This window comes from Penaeus chinensis, chromosome 8 (genome assembly GCF_019202785.1).
Source record: "Penaeus chinensis breed Huanghai No. 1 chromosome 8, ASM1920278v2, whole genome shotgun sequence".
NCBI classification, from domain to species: Eukaryota; Metazoa; Arthropoda; class Malacostraca; order Decapoda; family Penaeidae; genus Penaeus; species Penaeus chinensis.
Window position 1 is genome coordinate 40484657 of NC_061826.1, and position 325 is coordinate 40484981.

Below are 325 nucleotides of genomic sequence, written 5' to 3' on the forward strand. Positions count from 1 at the left end.
GAGCGCAAGCAAGAAAGCACAGACATGTGGTGGGAGAGAGCGCGCTACGATCGCGCTCTCTCTCGCGCGAGGATGCGAGGCGGCTGGCGGGCTGAGGTGGAAAGACAAGCGCGCGGCGCGGCCCGCGGGAGGGAGATGACCGACCGACCGCCAGCGCTCGCGGGTTATGCTATTGCGCTACGAGATGGCGGTCGAAATCCAGCCCCCACTCAGTCTCTCTGCTGGTCCTGTTCTGCCTACCTACACCCCTCTGCAGCTGAGCATCGGGAGGTCTCCCGCCCCCTCTCCTTCTCATACTCTTCTCTCTCCCTCCCTCCTCTCTCTA